Source organism: Coregonus lavaretus (genome assembly GCF_964263955.1).
Source record: "Coregonus lavaretus genome assembly, chromosome: 10".
Classification (NCBI taxonomy): domain Eukaryota; kingdom Metazoa; phylum Chordata; class Actinopteri; order Salmoniformes; family Salmonidae; genus Coregonus; species Coregonus lavaretus.
The window spans coordinates 59,200,907-59,220,910 of NC_139997.1; the positions used below are offsets into that span (position 1 = coordinate 59,200,907).

Below are 20,004 nucleotides of genomic sequence, written 5' to 3' on the forward strand. Positions count from 1 at the left end.
GGAAATTAGTATAACAATGGTCCAGCGTTTTTCCAGCGCCAGTGCTACAGTCAATATGCTGATTGAATTTAGGTAGCCTTTTTCTCAAATTTGCTTTGTTAAAATCCCCAGCTACAATAAATGCAGCCTCAGGATATATGGTTTCCAGTTTGCATAAAGTCCAGTGAAGTTCTTTGAGGGCCGTCGTGGTATCAGCTTGAGGGGGGATATACACGGCTGTAACAATAACCAAAGAGAATTCTCTTGGGTGATAATAAGGTCGGCATTTGATTGTGAGGAATTCTAGGTCAGGTGAACAAAATGACTTGAGTTCCTGTATGTTGTTACAATTACATCATGAGTCGTTAGTCATGAAACATATCCCCCCAACCTTTCTTCTTCCCGGAGAGATGTTTATTCCTGTCGGCGCGATGTACTGAGAACCCAGATGGCTTTATGGATGGTGACAGTATATCCCGAGAGAGCCATGTTTCCGTGAAACATAGTATGTTACAATCCCTGATGTCTCTCTGGAAAGCAACCCTTGCCCTGATCTCGTCCACTTTGTTGTCTAGTGACTGGACATTAGCGAGTAATATACTCGGAAGCAATGGGTGGTGTGCGCGCCTCCTAAGTCTGACTAGAAGACCGCTCCGGTTCCCTCTCCTCCGGCGGCGTTGTTTTGGGTCGGCCTCTGGAATCAGTTCAAATGTCCTGGGTGGTGCGAACAAAGGATCCATTTCGGAAAAGTCGTATTCCTGGTTATGGTGCTGGTAAGTTGACACTGCTCTGATATCCAATAGTTCTTCCTGGCTGTATGTAATAACACTTAAGATTTTCTGGGCTAACAATGTAAGAAAGAATACATAAAAAAACACAACACTGCAAAGTTTCCTAAGGACTAGAAGCGAGGCAGCCCTCTGTCGGCGCCATCTCAGATCCTGTTAACAAAGAGACACACACCTCCCCCCTTGAGTTTACCTGCCGTTCTGTCCTGCCAATGCATAGAAAAACCAGCTAGATGTATATTATCCATGTCCTTGTTCAGCCACGACTCCAAGAAACATAGGATATTACAGTTCTTCAGGTCCCGTGGATTGGATAGTCTCGATCAGAGCTCCTCCAATTTGTTTCTTCTCCAGTGATTGTAAGTTCGCCAATAGAATGGGGGGTAGATGCGGTTAATGTACTCTCCCACATAGTTTTGTCAGGGTGCGCGCATGTCGGCCTCTATTACTCCACAATTTTTTCGCCAGAGTACATCGCTTGCTCGCTCTGTGTCTCTCTCTCTCTCTCGTCAACCTTTGTCACTTTTTTTAACCCTTGCGATCTTGTTGCAGATGTGCCTGTGACTAGACCTAGTCCGTTATTTAGTATTGGGTGAAGTGGTGGACATTGAAGGCCATGTGCATAGTGGATGTTTCTGCCTCTGTGCTTGTGAGCAGAGCTCTACGGTTGCACTGGAACAGGCTGGATCGGCCTGTACTGTAGTCAATTGTAATATAACCTTCAAAACCCAGAAGATGTCCATCTCATATAGATACAGATACGGTGTCTATCACTTTCTATGAAATGCAGTACAGAACACTCCCAGTACTAATACAGGGGTTCTGTAAATTATCCAGAGAATTATAGTCCAGGCACAAAGCCCTACTCAGATTAGGTGAATAGCATCGGTCTCACGATGAGTAACGAGGAAGAATGGGTGAGAAACTAGGAATAGGATTTCTCTCGGAAAAAGGGTGATTTTCATTTCCATAGCAACCAGACTCAGTCAGACATGTTCATATGCTGCCTTTCCTTTGTATTTCTGTGTCTGGATACCTCCACGGTCGCCCATCTTTTTTATATACTTCATGTTCCCTCTCTTTTTCTCTTTCAGCAGCCTATCACATCCTCTTTCTATCTATACTAACAGTACAGTACTTTCCAGTTCCCTGGAAAGGGAGTCTGTCACTCGACTCGCAGAGCTTTTTACAAAGGGATTAGAACGCCATTGTTTTTAGCTAATTAAAGAGAGCAGCAATGACAACCCCATTCACTTCTAGTGGCCTTGAGCTGTACTGTGTCAGAGGCTGAGCACTGAAGAACCCCTCAGAAGAACAGATGTACAGTATCGCAGCTGAGGAAGCTAAGGTGAAAAAATAAGTAATTGTTATAATAAACCCAGATTTGATGTGTTGGGACTGGGGAGGATGAAAAAGGGAAAGGGAGAGGTGGATGGAAAAAGAGAGCTGTGACGTTAAGCTGCAGCGTGTTCTCCAGGTCCGGTTTTCTGACTCTGTGCTCGTCAGAGGGGGGAAGGGGGAGCTTTCAGAACAGCAGTGACGAAGCAAAAACGCGTTGTTGGCTTGTCGGTCGCAGAAGCACAGCACGCGCTGTACTCCATCTTCCTGGCTTTGCCTGCAGGGACAGAGCAGAGCGTTTCTCTCCCTGCCTCACTCTCCCTCTGCCTGCGTCGCGCTCTCTCACTCTCTGTCCTTTCTGTCCTTTCTTTCTGTCCTGTCTGTCTTTCTCATTTCATCTGGAAGTGGACCACATCATCTAAAGGATGGGGTGGGAGAGAGACGAATAAGAAATACATTGGCAGACTTTTGTTTACCTCCTGCGTCAAGTAGCCCAGTGTTTTCTTTCTTCTCTTTTTGCTATTCTGATGCTCTGCTATGACCTGTTTGAGGTCATCAGAAGTTCAGCTGCTCTTCATCTGCACTGTACTGATGGGAAGACTTGACAGGTGAAAATATGATGGAAGCTCATCATTAGGTTGGCTTTTACCTGGTCTGTTCTTTCAGATCAGTGCAGAGAAATTAAGGAGAGGAGATGCGGAGAGGACAAGATGATTGAGAGAGCGCAGTTGCTTCTGCCACAATCTGCTCGGAATAATCTGAGCCTTTGACTATCCTGTGCCCAGACTATCCACCCACTGTCTGCCAGCCTCTCAGCGCTCTCCCTCTCTCCTATTGCTTCTGCTCTCTTTCTTTCCTTTGTCTCTGCTCCTAGTCCTCACAGTCCTATTTAATGCTTTTAAACCAGGGTGTCTGTCTGGGCCTGCCAGGAACAGTATTTTGAAGCTCTGCCTCTCCTGGCTCTCTGCATTCTTAAGTTGGAAAGTGTGACTCTTCCGTTAGCCCGTTTAGCATCAAAACACCAAGCATCAAATTAAAACCCATGGCTGCATCTAAAATGGCATGTTATTCCCTGATAGCCCTGGTCAAAATTAGTGCACAATAGGGGATAGGGTACCATCTCGGACTCACCCCCAGGTTTGTTAGTGGCAGTGTCTGGACTGGACTCAAATTCTGTTATGCTCTGTAATGGGTTTATAGTGCAGTATTAATTAAAGGGTAGGAAGCAGGAATTTTTACTCACCAGTAACAACACTGTGTGGTCAAAGACTTAGTAACTTAGTTGTAGTCACGATCTGGTTACCTATAACTCCAAAAATAGTTATGTTTTGTGTTTTTGAAATATTTGTAACTTATTTTCAGATATCTTTGGAACTACCCACGATGCACTAAAGTAAACGTCATTCAGAGAACCTACTCTATGCTACCGAGTTGCTAGCTAGCTCGAGCTGGCTAACGTTAGCCACTAGCCATGTTAGCATGTACCTTAAAACTTCAATTAAACGCAGTCTCATATAGCCGCCTGTGTGATGTAAACAAGGAACAGAAGGGGCATGTGGGGCATCCTGCGCTTCAGCACCTGGCAGGCTCTTGGTGCCTAATTGCCTCCGGCTCAAAACGAAAGGGGAAAATCATCCCTGCCTGCTCTAATTGTTTAGAGACTTCGTCTGTTCTTTGTTTGTTTTCGTCCTACTTTTTGTTTTGTCAACTTTTTTTACGTTTCCTCTGTAGCTCAGTTTGTAGAGCATGGTGCTTGCAACGCCAGGAAGGTGTGTTCGATTCCCGGGGCCACCCGCATGTAAAATGACTGCAAGCCGCTTTGGATAAAAGTGTCAGCTAAATGCGCATATACACTACAGTTTATTAGGTACACCCATCTAGTACCGGGTTGGGACCCCTCTTTGCCTCCAGAACAGCTTGAATGCCTCTGGGATTTTACAAGGTGTCGTAAATGTTCCACAGGGATGTTGGTCCATGATGACCTTTCAGAAGAACAACTATCTCTGCAGCACTCCACCAATCAGGCCTTTATGGTAGAGTGGCCAGACAGAAGCGACTCCTCAGTAAAAGGCACATGACAGCCCGCTTGGAGTTTGCCAAAAAGGCACCTAAAGGACTCAGACCATGAGAAACAAGATTCTCTGGTCTGATGAAACCAATATTGAACTCTCACATCTGGAGGAAACCTGGCACCATCCCTACGGTGAAGCATGGTGGTGGCAGCATCATGCTGTGGGGATGTTTTTCAGCGGCAGGGACTGGTAGACTAGTCAGGATCGAGGGAAAGATGAACGGAGCAAAGTACTGAGAGATCCTTGATAAACAACCTGCTCCAGAGCGCTCAGGACCTCAGATTTGGGCGAAGGTTCACCTTCCAACAGGACAATGACCCTAAGCACACAGCCAAGACAACGCAGGAGTGGCTTCGGGACAAGTCTCTGAATGTCCTTGAGTGGCACAGCCAGAGCTCGAACTTGAACCCGATCGAACATCTCTGGAGAGACCTGAAAATAGCTGGTTAGCAACGCTCCCCATCCAACCTGACAGAGCTTGAGAGGATATGCAGAGAAGAATGTGAGAAACTCCCCAAATACAGGTGTGCCAAGCTTGTAGCGTCATTCCCAACGAGACTCTAGGATGTAATCGCTGCCGAAGGTGCTTCAACAAAGTACTGAGTAAAGGGTCTGAATACTTACAGTGCCAGTCAAAAGTTTGGACACACCTACTCATTCCAGGGTTTTTCTTTATTTTTACTATTTTCTACATTATAGAATAATAGTGAAGACATCAAATCTATGAAATAACACATATGGAATCATGTAGTAACCAAAAAATTATTAAACAAATCATAATATATTTTAGATTTTAGATTCTTCAAAGTAGCCACCCTTTGCCTTGATGACAGTTTTGCACACTCTTGGCATTCTCTCAACCAGCTTCATGAGTAATGCTTTTCCAGCAGTCTTGAAGGAGTTCCCACTCGTTGGCTGCTTTTCCTTCACTCTGTGGTCCCAACTCATCCCAAACCATCTCATTTGGGTTGAGGTCAGGTGATTGTGGAGGCCAGGTCATCTGATGTAGCACTCCATCACTCTCCTTGGTCAAATAGAACATACACAGCCTGGAGGTGTGTTTTGGGTCATTGTCCTGTTGAAAAACAAATGATAGTCCCATTAAGAGCAAACCAGATGGGATGGCGTATCGCTGCAGAATGCTGTGTTAGCCATGCTGTTTAAGTGTGCCTTGAATTATAAATAAATCACAGACAGTGTCACCAGCAAAGTACCCCACACCATCACACCTCGTCCTCTGTACTTCACGGTGGGAACCACACATGCGGAAATAGTCTGTTCACCTACTCTGGGTCTCACAAAGACACAGCGGTTGGAACCAAAAATCTCAAATTTGGACACAAGACCAAAGGACACATTTCCACCAGTCTAATGTTCATTGCTCGTGTTTCTTGGCCGAAGCAAGTCTCCTCTTATTATTGGTGTCCTTTAGTAGTGGTTTCTTTGCAGCAATTCAACCATGAAAGCCTGATTCACGCAGTCTCCTCTGAACAGTTGATGTTGAGATGTGTCTGTCACTTGAACTCTGTGAAGCATTTATTTGGGCTACAATCTGAGGTGCAGTTAACTCTAATGAACATCCTCTGCAGCAGAGGTAACTCTGGGTCTTCCTTTCCTGTGGCGGTCTTCAAGAGAGCCAGTTTCATCATAGAGTGTGCAAAGCTGTCATCAAGGCAAAGGGTGGCTATTTGAAGAATATCAAATATAAAAACTGTTTTTGTTTTTTCATTATGGGGTATTGTGTGTAGATTGAAAGCTATTTAATCAATTTTAGAATAAGGCTGTAACTTAACAAAGTGGAAAATGTGAAGGGGTCTGAATACTTTCCGAATGCTGTGTGTATGTGTGTGCCTTCAGAAAATATTCATACCCCTTGACTTATTCCACATTTGGTTGTGTTACAGCCTGAATTCAAAATGGATTAAACTGATTTTTTCTCTCACACATCTACTACACACAATACCTCATAATGACAAAGTGAGAACATGTTTTTTGAAATTTGTAAAATTTTATATTAGGAAGGTGTTCTTAAAGGCATACTTCAGGATTTTGGCAAATAAGTATCTACTTATCTATTTCCCCGGAGTCAGATGAAATTGTGGATACCATTTGTATGTGTCTGTGTCCAGTATGAAGGAAGTCAGAGGCAGTTTCGCTAACCAATGCTAACTAGTGTTAGCACAATGACTGGACGTCTATGGATATCTGCTAATACCCATAGACTGCCAGTCTTTGCGCTAACGCTAGTTAGCAACACTGACTGGAAGTCACTGGGTATCTGCTAATGCTAGTTAGCTATTGCGCTAGTGCTAGTTAGCAACTTCTTTCACACCGCACACAGACACACAAAAATGGTATCCACGAGTTCATCTGACTCTGGGGAAGTAGATAAAGGGCCTCATTGCCAAAATTCCGGAGTATCCATTTAATGTTTTGTACACTCAGTGTATAGAAGTAGGCTGCCAGAGTTTGGTAACTTTACTAAACTGGGCTTTGTGCTAGTGTGCTAGCTGACTGACATCTCTTAGTCTGAACTGTGCTGTTGTGTGATCATGTCCACCTGCCTGGAGCCTTCCTCCAATCGCTGGCTTGTTGACTGTTCCCCTCGTCCCCGTTGCCCTCTGCCGCTTCTGGATTATTGCCTCTGCACCTACTTTGGGTTTCCCTCGCTATATCGGTTTACCCTCACTGACTTTCCCTTTGCCCATGTACTTCCGCCTCCCCCTGCTTGTTCACCAGCTAGCTATACAGTGCTTTCAGAAAGTATTCATACCCCTTGACTTATTCCACGTTTTGTTGTTACAGCCTGAATTCAAAATGTATAAAATTGTTTTTTTTCTCTCACACTTCTACACACAATACCCTATAATGACAAAGTGAAAACATGTTTTTAGACATTTTTGCAAATCTATTGAAAATGAAATTCAGAAATATCTAATTTTATATAAGTATTCGCACCCGTGAGTCAAAACTTTGTAGAAGCACCTTTGGCAGCGATTACAGCTGTGAGTCTTTCTGGGTAAGTCTCTAAGAGCTTTCCACACCTGGATTGTGCAACATTTGCCCATTTATTATTTTCAAACTTCTTCAGGCTCTGTCTAATTGGTTGTTGATCATAGCTAGACAACCCCTTTCAGGTCTTGCCAAAGATTTTCAAGCAGATTTAAGTCAAAACTGTTACTTGGCCACTGAGGAACATTCACTGTCGTCTTGGTAAGCAACTCAAGTGTAGATTTGGCCAGATGTATTAGGTTATTGGCCTGCTGAAAGGTGAATTCATCTCCCAGTGTCTAGTGGAAAGCAGACTGAACCAGGTTTTCCTCTAGGATTTTGCCTGTGCTTAGCTACATTCATTTCTTTTTTATCCTGAAATACTCCCCTGTCCTTAACAAGCATACCCATAACATGATGCAGCCACCACTATGCTTGAAAGTATGGAGAGTGGTACTCAGTAATGTGTTATGTTTGGGGCAAATCCAATACAACACTTTGTATTCAGGACAAAAAGTGAATTGTTTTGCCACATTTTTTTGCAGTATTACTTTATTGCCATGTTGCAAACAGGATGCATGTTTTGGAATATTTATATTCTGTACAGGCTTACGTTTCACTCTGTCAATTAGGTTAGTATTGTGGAGTAACTACAATGTTGTTGGTCCATCCTGTTTTTTCCTATCACAGCCATTAAACTCTAACTCTTTGAAAGTCACCATTGGCCTCATGTTGAAATCCTCGGTGGCAGAGAGATGCTTAAGGGACTAGACTAGGGGGCTAGACTTTCCTTGATAAAAAAGGGCACTTTTGAGGTTCAAATGTCCAGTCTGATGGATGTATTGAGGAAGTTGTGAGAGCAAGATGTTGGTGAGCTTTGCTGCTTTTTGTTCTCCAAGGGCAATTGAAATATCGACTGTCTTCTGCACTTTTCACTTTTAATTTCCTTTTGTTTGAGATTCATGTGCTAGAAACGAACCTTCACACCTGGATGCCTGCCAGTTGGACATGGAAACACAACGTTAGCATTGTGGTTAATGGAGCCTTTGGCAAGAAGGAATGGACGGAATTCCCTGTAAGTGATGATTATGGTTCTGCCTATGGAATTAATGGAATTGAGAGCGTGAGTGATAGCATTCCGGGTCAAGCCATCTGTTTCAGTGACGCTGTTCATCTCGGATGATTTCTATATTGATGCTGACCCCTTTTTATGGAGGGGAAGCATAGACATATCACACACAGAACGGATCTACCACTTATCAGACTTGCTTTCAATGAGAATGACAGATCTGTAAACTCGCATTTCTATCTGAAATCTGTTGGGTTGTGCACACAGCTACATAATGGACCTTTTTAAAGTTCTGTATAGCCTCTTTAATATTGTCAACTCTGCTTCAAATTAGGATTGATGGTGTTGAATTAGCCAGTAGACAGTCTCTAATGTAGCAGCTAATCACATTAACCTAACACGCCACACCATCCTTGATTTGGATAACTGAAAGAAGCGTAAGACAGACAACTGAAAGTGTCAGAAAGACACCTGACAGTGTGAGGACAACAATGAAGTACTATTCGATTCTAAAGGTGTCTACAAGCTTCACGTGCGTAGATCTACATGTGCTTGGGTGGAGTCTGATTTTTTTGGAGCAACACACACCTTTTGTAACATGATACCTCGCCGGTCCAGACTCCCAAATAATTTCAAGTTCCAAAGTTTATTCACCACGTGCATAGGATACAACCGGTGTAAAACAGTACAGTGAAATTCTTACATTGAGAGCTCGTTCCCAACAATGCAGTGAATAATAATATAGATAATAATAGAACATAAAAGTATGAATAAAAACCACACAAGAACTATGATGACAGTTAAAGAACACGAGAATGCAAGTATATACAGGTCAGTGCCAGTACCATATTCAATCTGTAGGGGTACTGGAGTGGTTGAGGTGGGTTTATACATAATAAATGACTGGTAGTAGGATAAATGCATCATTCACAAGGGGTGACACAAGAGCAAAAGAACAGTCACGCTCTCTTGTCCTTCCTTGCTAGCTAGTTGGTTAAACATAGCCTGCAAGCTAGCTTGCCTTTTAGCTTCCCACATCTCCATGTGATATAATCTGATTTATAATAAAATAATATGCCCTTGCAAATATTCTTATACTTGCCGGTAGGGATGCACGATATGGGCAACAAAGTCTAATTGCGATTTTTGTACCAAATATTACGATTAACTTTTAACAAGGAGGACCAAAACACAGGAACCAAAACACAGGAAGAGAAGGATAAAGAGGAAGAGGATTATGTGGACTGGCTGAAAGGCCAGGCAGAGCTGGAGGGCCCAGAAGAGGTGCAGGACATTAAATACCTGAGGGACTATTGGAATGACCCAGAGCTGGATGAGAAGGAGTGTTTCCTTAGGGACTTTGTCCTGAATAAGGGCTACATGGAGAAAGGTGACGAGGACAGGATCCCCAGCTATGACGAGGTGGTGAATGATGACGTGGAGGACTCAGAGGATGGGGAGTCATTCTTGGAGCGCCAGGAGGACTTTGAAAGACACTACAACTTCCGCTTTGAGGAGCCTGATGCCCAGAAGATCAAGACTTACCCCCGTACCATTGCCACCTCTGTCCGCTCCAAAGACGAGCGCAGGAAGCTAAAAAGGGAGGCAGCTGAAGCATCTGAAGAACCTGAAGCGTAATGAGATTATGGAGAAGCTGCGGCGGCTGCAGGAGCTGACAGGCAATGAGCAGCTGGCCTTCAGTAAAGTGGACCTGGAGGGAGACTTTGACCCCCAGCAGCATGACCAGCTCATGCAGAAATTATTTGTTGATGAATATTATGGAGAGGAAGAGGGGGAGAAGCCCCAGTTTGAAGTTGAAGAGCTAGAGGGTGAACACTGGAACTGGGACACATGGACAGGAGAGGGTGGAGATGAGGAATATGGTGGTGAGGAGGAGCATGAAGGAGAAGAGTATGACAAGCCAAACTGTGAAGATCCAGATTTTATTATGGATGCGGACTATGATCCCAGTCAGCCAAGCACCTCCAAGAAGCAGAAGAAAAAGGAGAAGAGGAAGATGAAGAAGGAGGATGCCCCGCTGATGGGAAAGAAGAGAAAGAAGTCTCATTTTGCTGAGGTCATCACCCAAAACAAGCCTGTGTTTGACCCCCAGGGGAAGTCCTTTGAGCAGTACCTGGACGAGTACTATAAGCTGGACTATGACGACATCATAGACGACATCCCCTGCAGGTTTCGCTACAGGCAAGTCCTGGCCAATGACTTTGGCCTGTCCACTGACGAGATCCTGGGAGCAGATGAGAAAGAGCTGAACCGCTGGGCCTCGCATGTTTAGGTCTGACAAGGAGGAGATGAGTGACTTGCAGAACTACAAAATCAAATCACGAAATGTGAACAAAAAGAAAGAAGTCTTGAACTCTTTCTATGCTGATGAGGACAAAGAACAAGCAGAGGGCAAGACCAAGGTGGGTAAGAAGAGAAGAGACAGGATGAAGAATGCAGAGAAGGATGACAAGGATCTGGAGGGTGATGAGGCTGGACCCAGTCAGGAAAGCTCTGCATTGGACTCTGCTGAGGGGGCGGTAGTCCAGGCACTGAGAGAGGCAGGAGACCAGGCAGAGGAAGAGGAGTTCCTGGTACCAAAATCCAAGAAGATGAAACTAGAGGAGGAAACAGTTACTACCACTCAGGAGACTGCCAACACAAGAACTGAAAGGCCAAAATTGCCCAAGAAGAAACACAGGCACCCAGGAAGCCGTGTCGGGGAAGGGGCCCTTCAGGGTGAAAATGGGTGGGCGAGAGTTCAGTGGGCAGAGACTGAGGGCCTATGGACTGAATCCCAAGAGGCTGCACTTCAGGCAGCTTGGCAGGCAGAAACAAAAAGCTCAAGAGAAGACTGAGAAGCAAGGGAGCAAGGAGTGAGGGAGAGAACGGCACCATTATGATTTATTTCCCCTTATATTTTTGTGGTTTGCGGAGAACGGTTGGTAAAGTGACAAATTGCACAATATAAATGGACCAGAGAACAGTATGGTTCTTAATAAATCAAAGTTGAATGAGCTTACAATCGCATTGGCACTGATAGTTGCCAGTTTCTGCTATTTTTCTGAGCGCCGCTCCAGGTGAACTGTGCTTTCAATTGTATATTTTAATATATTTTGTATTTTATTCCTGGAAACTATCGGATCAGCTTGAACAACTCTTGTGATTTACTTGACTGTATTTCGCAAACTGCAACACAATTGTAGTACATTTTGTGTGCGCCTACTACCTCCCGAGTGGCGCAGTGGTCTAAGGCACTGCATCGCAGTGCTAGCTGTGCCACTAGAGATCCTGGTTCGAATCCAGGCTCTGTCGTAGCCGGCCAGCTAAATGTTCTGATCTGTTGCGTCAGCCACATTGCGTAAAAACGTTATTTTGATGCTAGTGGTTGTATTAATTTGGGATCTATTGCATCCCACAACTGTCCCAGACTATGTTTGGAACATTTACAGGGAGTACAGGAGGAGGCTAAGCACGCACCCCTGAGGGGCCCTCGTGTTGAAGGTCAGCATGGCGGATGTGTTGTTGCCTGCCCTCATCACCTGGGGGCGGCCCGTCAGGAAGTCCAGGATCCAGTTGTAGAGGGAGGTGTTCAGTCCCAGGGTCCTGAGCTTAGTGATGAGCTTGGAGGGCACTATGGTGTTGAACTCTGATCTATACTGAATGAACAGCATTCTCACGTAGGTGTTCCTCTTGTCCAGGTGTGAGAGGGCAGTGTAGAGTGCAATAAATATTGCATGCTCTGTTGGGGTGGTATGCGAATTGGAGTAGGTCAAGGGTGTCTGGGATCTCTCACAGCCTTTCAAATAATTTCATGGCTACAGATGTGAGTGCTATGGGGCGATAGTCATTTAGACAGGTTGCCTTTGTGTTCTTGGGCACAGGGACTATGGTGGTCTGCTTGAAACATGTAGGTATTACAGACTGAGAGTTTGAAAATGTAACTTGCCAGCTGGTCAGCACATGCTCTGAGTACACGTCCTGGTAATCCGTCTGCGGCCTTGTGAATGTTAACCTGTTTAAAGGTCTTACTCACATCGGTTACGGAGAACGAGATCACACAGTCATCCTGAACAGCTGGTGCTCTGATGCATCGTTCAGTGTTGCTTGCCTCGAAGCGAGCATAGAAGGAATGTAGCTTGTCTGGTAGGCTTGCTTCACTGTGCAGATCGCGGCTGGGTTTCCCTTTGTAATCCGTGATAGTTTGCAAGCCCTGCCACATTCGATGAGCTTTAGAGCTGGCGTAGTAAGATTAGATCTTAGTCCTGTATTAGCGTTTTGAATTTTTTATGGCTCGTCGGAGGTCGTAGCAATGTTTCTTATAATCGTACGGATTATTGTCCCGCTCCTGGAAAGCGGCAGCTCTAGCCTTAAACTCAGTACGGATGTTGCCTATAATCCATGGCTTCTGGTTGGGATAGGTAGGTACGGCCACTGTGGGGACGACGTTGTCGATGCACTTATTAATGAAGCCGGTGACTGATGTAGTAAATTCCTCAATGTTATCGGATGAATCCCGGAACATATTCCATTCTGTGCTAGCGAAAGTCCTGTAGCTTAGCATCCACTTCATTGGACCACTTCTGTATTGAGCGCATCACTGGTACTCCCTTTTTGACTTTTTGCTTGTAAGCAGGACTCATGAGGATAGCGTTATGGTCAGATTTGCCAAATGGAGGGCAAGGGAGCGCTTTGTATGCGTTTCTGTGTGTGGAGTAAAGGTGATCTAGAGTTTTTTTCGCCTCTAGTTGCACAGTTGTTATGCTGGTAAAAAATAGGTAAGACTGATTTCAGTCTTCTTTGCTTATGGCTCTATACAGCTGGTTGAGTGCAGTCTTAGTGCCTGCGTCAGTTTGTGGTGGTAAATGGACAGATACGAAAAATATATATAAACTCTCTTGGTAAATAGTATGGTCGGCAGGTTATCATGAGGTATTCTAACTCAGGAGAGCAAAACCTTGAGACTTACTTAATATTAGAGATTGTGCACCAGCTGTTGTTAAAAAAGACACACACCTTCCCCCTTAATCTTACCCATAGCTGGCATTTGGTCTTGACGATGCATAGAAAAACCAGCTAGATGTATATTATCCATGTCCTTGTTCAGCCACGACTCCAAGAAACATAGGATATTACAGTTCTTCAGGTCCCGTTGATGGGATAGTCTTGATGGCTGCAGCTGCACTCAAGCTGCTCCAAGACCCACTCTCCACCATTTCGCCTACTCCCAATCACCCATTTTGCTTCCATCCTCAGTCTATCCATTACCCACTTCTTGGCTCAGGTAGTGGCCGGACTGGCTGTGTTGTGTTGTCTTGCTGTTGCAAGGCACAGATGGCAGAAAGAGAAACCACCAGGGAAATGCCAACATCTAGGCCCGAGCGCTCTCTCTCTCTCTCTCTTTATGCCTTAGGCAAAACTAAACATTTCAGAGAATGAGATGCAGCCAATTTACAATTGAAATGAGAATTGAGTCGTGCTATAGTTTTCCAGGCTATTGTAAGAGAATGTCTGAGCCAAGGTTGTCAGCGTTGCAGTAACTTCTTGAGACTCTTTTGAGGAACTGGGCTGACCCTCGGCCTATGGCTACTGTCAAGGTGGATACGTCAGTAGCACTGACTCGGAGTGGGTGGGGAACACATATGTCAGCACTCCAGTTTAAGTGTTAATGGTCACGCTTCATCTGCCACATGTCGACACCTAGTGCCTCTGTCATCCCCTCTGGCTCTTGTAGTTGTTTGAAGTGGACAGGTTCAGATTGATGGCACAGAGGAGGTGAAAGTGTTAGTACCAAGGGTTGGAACCAGTTGAGAAACAGAACTGGAAACGAAAGTCATATATACTGTTCAGGAACAGAACCGTTATTTTTTACGTTCCAGGCAAAAAAAAAATGGTCCCACAAAAATCACAATAAAGCGCCTATGCAAAGCCCTCACTTTGTCACTTAAACTTATTCCAGGGTCTGCCTGCCAGCTGGAAATCTTTGCCAGTGGGGGTGTGTGTAGGCTTCCTGCCCCTCCCCTCTGAAGCATAGGTTACTATAGCCTACTGATGACGTTACAAGCATGATTCAAGAAGTTAGTGAGAGATGTTTAAAAGAATGGATTCACTTTTCCAATGCTAGTTAAGGATACTATAGTTATCACGTTTCACATTGGATTTATTAACTACAAAAGGTAAGACATGTTTTTAATTCTAGTGCTGCTTTGCACGCACACGCTTGTTAGCTAGCTAGCTAGAACTCAGAAGTTCAAAGACATTCAAAGTTCCTCCATAGAAGCCGCTCCTCCGTAGGTATAATTCTGTGGGCCTAATTCAGATAATGCATGTCGTAACAAGATGCCCAGCGCTTCAAGGCAAGCTTCATCCATGCTCTCTCGCTCTCTCCTCACCCGCAAAATGTCAGTTGCATCTCACGCCCTACACTGTGACTGGCAGGACAATGGCGCGTGTTTGTCTTTCATTATGATTAAACCATGCTGTTTACTGCAAAATACAATTTGCTCATAACTTTCCTATACAGATTAAATCGTTTACCCGCTCCATAGCAAGCTGATCTATCTGCACTGATTGGTGAAGTATTTGAATGTCGAGCTAAATGTACTACATATTTTTTGATTTCAGAGGTTTAGAAAGGAACGATATAAACATGTACTTTTTTGGAGTTTGAACCGGTTCAGAACTTTATTTTGCCGGTCTGAACGGTGGGAAAATTATGGTTCTGTTCAGAGCTAAACGATTGGAATATAATTTCTGTTCCAACCCCTGGTTAGTGCTGGTTAAGACTATTACATTTTATAACCAGCCTGACCAGTGGGCTATGGTTGGAGGTTGTGTATTGGGTTGGTGGCAGGAACGGCAGATGTCCACTCTCAGTAAGAATGTTAGAGTTCACATGGCTGGATGCAGGAGGACATCACTATGATAAGCCACCTGCTGCTGGGGAGACAGCCGGGAGGGAGGGAAGAGGGGATTATATCTGTATCCTCCTGCTGCTTCCACGGTTTCTCCGACTCCCGCTCATTTGAAGGTATTAGCTGAAATATGCAAATCACACGATAATTGTTGAAACCCAAATCCCTTGTCTAACTGGTTGCATATTTTACAAAGCTTTGAGATTGTCACGATTCGTCAGCTGCTTCCCTGCTTTCAAGGTCACGGTCTCTTCCCTCTGACTCCCTCAGTCTCCTCACTGTCCCCTCACAATCCCAGCCATCTGCCATACAGTCCCATCTGGGGCCGCCGTCCCTCCTCCTATAAGCCGTCTAAGCGACATGTCTACAGTCTGTAGGGAATAAGTATACTATATATACAAAGGTATGTGGACACCCCTTCAAGTTAGTGGATTCGGCTATTTCAGCCACACCCGTTGATGACAGGTGTATAAAATCGCGCACACAGCCATGCAATCTCCATAGACAAACATTGGCAGTAGAATGGCCTTACTGAAGAGCTCAGTGACTTTCAACGTTGCACTGTCATAGGATGCCACCTTTCCAACAAGTAAGTTCGTCAAATTTCTGCCCTGCTACAGCTGCCCCGGTCAACTGTAAGTGCTGTTATTGTGAAGTGGAAATGCCTAGGAGCAACAACGGCCCAGCCATGAAGTGGTAGGCCACACAAGCTCACAGAACAGGACCACTGAAGCGCATAGCGTGTAAAAATGGTCTGTCCTCGGTTGCAACACTCACTACCGAGTTCCAAAACTGCCTCTGGAAGCAATGTCAGCACAATAACTGTTTGTCGGGAGCTTCATGAAATGGGTTTCCATGGCCAAGCAGCCACACAAGCCTAAGATCACCATGCGCAATGCCAAGCGTCATTGGACTCTGGAGCAGTGGAAACACGTTCTCTGGAGTGATGAATCACGCTTCACCATCTGGCAGGCCGACGGACGAATCTGGGATTGGCGGATGCCAGGAGAACGCTACCTGCCCGAATGCATAGTGCCAACTGTAAAGTTTGGTGGAGGAGGAATAATGGTCTGGAAAAGTTTTTCATAGTTCTGGCTAGGCCCCTTAGTTCCAGTGAAGGGAAATCTTAACGCTACAGCATACAATGACATTCTAGACGATTCTGTGCTTCCACCTTTGTGGCAACAGTTCGGGGAAGGCCCTTTCCTGTTTCAGCATGACAATGCCCCTGTGTACAAAGCAAGGTCCCCATCTAGTGGAAAGCCTTCCCAGAAGAGTGAAGGCTGTTGTAGCAGCAATTCATGGCCATGACTCTGGAATGAGCTGTTCAACAAGCAGGTGTCCACATACTTTTGGCCATGTAGTGTATGATAATTAAATTAAATAAACATTTTTCATCTCTGAGGGCAATTATTACTGGCAGGCATAGGTAAAGAGACAAGATGACAATAACTGAATAAATACATCAAGCAAGACTGCAATGTACATTAAACAAACAGCGATACAATGCTATAGACTAGTCCATATACAGTGCCTTCAGAATGTAGTCATACCCCTTAACTTATTCCACATTTTGGATTAAATAGTTGTTTTTCTCACCCGTCTACACAATACCCCATAATGACAAAGTGAAAACATGTTTTTAGAAATGTTAGCACATTTATTGAAAATGAAATAAAGAAATATCTAATTTACATAAGTATTTAAACCCGTAAGTCAATACTTGTGTAGAAGCACCTTTGGCGGCGATTACAGCTTTGCGTCGTCTGTATCAGCTTTGCACTGGATTTGAGGATTTCCTCCCATTCTTCCTTGAGTTGAACAGCAATCTTCAAGTCGTTCCACAGATTTTCAATGGGATTCAGGTCTGGGCTTTGGCTGGGCCACTCAAGGACTTTCACATTCTTGTTCTGAAGCCATTCCAGCTTTGCTTTGGCTGTATGCTTGGGTTCATTGTCCTGTTGGAATGTAAATCTTTGCCACAGTCTAAGGTCGTTTGCACTCTGAAGCAGGTTCTCATCAAGGATTTGCCTATATTTGGCTCCATTCATTGTTCCCTTTATCCTTACCAGTCTCCCAGTCCCTGCCGCTGAAAAGCATCCCCATAGCATGATGCTGCCACCACCATGCTTCATGGTAGGGAGGGTGTTAGACGGATGATCTGTGCCTGGTTTACTCCAGACATAGCGCTTTGCATTCAGTGCTGTCATTTGCCTTTTTGTAAGGAGCAGCTTCTGTGCTGTAGAGACTGTGGTCCTTCTGACAGGTTTTCCCATTGCAGGCAAGGAACTATGTAGTTCTGTCTTTGGGTTCTTGGTCACCTCCCTGACCAAGGTCCTTCTTGCCCGGTTGCTCAGTTTGGTCGGACAGCCAGCTCTAGGCAGAGTCTGGGTAGTTCCATATGTTTTCCATTTCCCAATGATGAAGACCACTGTGGCCAAATGTTCAACACTGTAGAAATTGTTTTATACCCTTCCCCAGATATATGCCTCATCACAATTCTATCTTGGAGATCAACAGACAATTCCTTGGACGTCATGGTATAGTTTCGGCTCTGACATTTATTTATTTTTATTTTATTTCACCTTTATTTAACCAGGTAAACCAGTTGAGAACAAGTTCTCATTTACAACTGCGACCTGGCCAAGATAAAGCAAAGCAGTGCGATAAAAAACAACAACACAGAGTTACATATGGGGTAAAACAAAACAAAGTCAAAAATACAACAGAAATACATATATATACAGTGTGTGCAAATTTAGCAAGTTATGGAGGTAAGGCAATAAAATAGGCTATAGTGCAAAATAATTACAATTTAGTATTAACACTGGAATGATGTGCAAGAGATGATGTGCAAATAGAGATACTGGGGTACAAATGAGCAAAATAAATAATATAGGGATGAGGTAGTTGGGCGGGCTAATTTCAGATGGGCTGTGTACAGGTGCAGTGATCGGTAAGGTGCTCTGACAACTGATGCTTAAAGTTAGTGAGGGAGATAAGTGTCTCCAGCTTCAGAGATTTTTGCAATTTGTTCCAGTCATTGGCAGCAGAGAACTGGAAGGAATTGCAGCCAAAGGAGGTGTTGGCTTTGGGGATGACCAGTGAGATATACCCGCTGGAGAGCAGACTACGGGTGGGTGTTGCTATGGTGACCAATGAGCTAAGATAAGGCGGGGATTTGCCTAGCAGTGATTTATAGATGGCCTGGAGCCAGTGGGTTTGGCGACGAATATGTAGTGAGGACCAGCCAACAAGAGCGTACAGGTCACAGTGGTGGGTATTATATGGGGCTTTGGAGACAAAACGGATGGCACTGTGATAGACAACATCCAATTTGCTGAGTAGAGTGTTGGAGGCTATTTTGTAAATGACATCGCCGAAGTCAAGGATCGGTAGGATAGTCAGTTTTACGAGGGCATGTTTGGCAGCATGAGTGAAGGAGGCTTTGTTGCGAAATAGGAAACCGATTCTAGATTTAACTTTGGATTGGAGATTCTTAATGTGAGTCTGGAAGGAGAGTTTACAGTCTAACCAGACACCTAGATATTTGTAGTTGTCCACATACTCTAGGTCAGACCCGTCTAGAGTAGTGATTCTAGTCGGGTGGGCGGGTGCAAGCAGCGTTCGGTTGAAGAGCATGCATTTAGTTTTACTAGTGTTTAAGAGCAGTTGGAGGCTACTGAAGGAGTGTTGTATGGAATTGAAGCTCGTTTGGAGGTTTGTTAACACAGTGTCCAATGAAGGGCCAGATGTATACAAAATGGTGTCGTCTGCGTAGAGGTGGATCTGAGAGTCACCAGCAGCAAGAGCGACGTCATTGATATACACAGAGAAAAGAGTTGGCCCAAGAATTGAACCCTGTGGCACCCCCATAGAGACTGCCATAGGTCCAGACAACAGGCCCTCCGATTTGACACATTGAACTCTATCTGAGAAGTAGTTGGTGAACCAGGCGAGGCAGTCATTTGAGAAACCAAGGCTATTTAGTCTGCCAATAAGAATGCGGTGGTTGACAGAGTCGAAAGCCTTGGCCAGGTCAATGAAAACGGCTGCACAGTACTGTCTATTATCGATCGCGGTTATAATATCGTTTAGGACCTTGAGCGTGGCTGAAGTGCACCCATGACCAGCTCGGAAACCGGATTGCATAGCGGAGAAGGTACGGTGGGATTCGAAATGGTCGGTGATCTGTTTGTTGACTTGGCTTTCAAAAACTTTTGAAAGGCAGGGCAGGATGGATATGGGTCTGTAACAGTTTGGATCTAGAGTGTCACCCCCTTTGAAGAGGGGGATGACCGCGGCAGCTTTCCAATCTCTGGGGATCTCAGACGTTACGAAAGAGAGGTTGAACAGGCTAGTAATAGGGGTTGCGACAATTTCGGCGGCTAGTTTTAGAAAGAAAGGGTCCAGATTGTCTAGCCCAGATGATTTGTAGGGGTCCAGATTTTGCAGCTCTTTTAGAACATCAGCTGTCTGGATTTGTGTGAAGGAGAAGCGGGGGGGGCATGGGTAAGTTGCAGCGGAGGGTGCAGAGCTGGTGGCCGGGGTAGTGGTAGCCAGGTGGAAAGCATGGCCAGCCGTAGCAAAATGCTTGTTGAAATTCTCGATTATTGTAGATTTATCGGTGGTGATAGTGTTTCCTAGCCTCAGTGCAGTGGGCAGCTGGGAGGAAGTGCTCTTATTTTCCATGGACTTTACAGTGTCCCAAAACTTTTTGGAGTTAGTGCTACAGGATGCAAATTTCTGTTTGAAAAAGTTAGCCTTTGCTTTCCTAACTGCTTGTGTATATCGGTTCCTAACTTCCCTGAAAAGTTGCATATCGCGGGGGCTATTTGATGCTAATGCAGTAC

At 44.8% G+C, this 20,004-nt stretch overlaps 1 protein-coding gene and 1 pseudogene across 2 annotated transcripts in view; both read left to right on the top strand.

Moving 5' to 3' along the window:
• The window catches only part of LOC311135950 (phosphatidylinositol-3,5-bisphosphate 3-phosphatase MTMR4-like), a 135,262-nt gene that overhangs the window by 50,250 nt on the left and 65,008 nt on the right, over positions 1–20,004 (top strand). The gene's annotated exons all lie outside the window — the stretch shown is intronic.
• LOC311135782 (protein KRI1 homolog) lies at positions 1,664–11,220 on the top strand (annotated as a pseudogene). The gene is made up of 2 exons: positions 1,664–1,684; positions 9,417–11,220. The product of its transcript is annotated as a protein KRI1 homolog (transcript).